We start from the raw sequence: 698 nt of genomic DNA, 5'->3' as shown, positions 1-698 counted from the left end.
TGGCCATGAAATCTTTAATTTCCCTTAGATGCGAAAACAGTGATAAAAAGTGAATGACAATAAAATAAACCTGCGAAATTAGAGGGTTAGACAGTGAGGATGCCTAAATATGATTGAATTTGTGGAAATTCGTGACCAACCGGCAAACCAGAACAAAGCCGCGTAAATGGGCTCGAACGGCATCCAAAAGCATGGTCGCGATGTAACATTTTCCAGCTAACCAATTATTCCTCTAATATACATGTGAAGAGGATGATCTTTTCCTTCTATATGCGAATGCGTGTAAAGTACAAGCCTAGTTTACATTATAAATAATAGTTTAACATTCAAATACATTGTGAATTTTGAAACATTTGGATTTGTGCCGAATGAGACGTGAGTAATAACCTCCAAATAAATCTAGCCAAACCCATGCTCGCTCCGTCCTCGTACACGCAAGCACGCACTGTCATGATATAATGCACTGTAAATGCTAGATTTTTAAAAACAAATAGGCCTACCGGAACGCAAAAATTCTAAATCTGACATTTTCCGGATCAGGATCCAGCAGGATCAAATTAAGTACTGGTCATAATACTCACATGATAATGTTTCATGTGAGCAACAGTGTGTTTTGCTGCAGCAGCGCCGATGGAAGCGGTTCACTGACTGCAGCACAGCCACACACGCCACAGTTACGTTTGGGATCATTTTATTTT

At 39.5% G+C, this 698-nt stretch overlaps 1 protein-coding gene across 2 annotated transcripts in view; it reads left to right on the top strand.

Annotated features, from left to right (window-relative positions):
• Positions 1-698, top strand: part of LOC107594163 (phosphatidylinositol 3,4,5-trisphosphate 3-phosphatase and dual-specificity protein phosphatase PTEN-like) — a 25,419-nt gene that overhangs the window by 7,438 nt on the left and 17,283 nt on the right. The gene's annotated exons all lie outside the window — the stretch shown is intronic.

The sequence above is a fragment of the Sinocyclocheilus grahami genome, unplaced genomic scaffold, assembly GCF_001515645.1.
Source record: "Sinocyclocheilus grahami isolate Dianchi unplaced genomic scaffold, SAMN03320097.WGS_v1.1 scaffold180.1, whole genome shotgun sequence".
NCBI lineage: Eukaryota > Metazoa > Chordata > Actinopteri > Cypriniformes > Cyprinidae > Sinocyclocheilus > Sinocyclocheilus grahami.
This window is presented reverse-complemented; position numbering and strand designations above follow the sequence as displayed.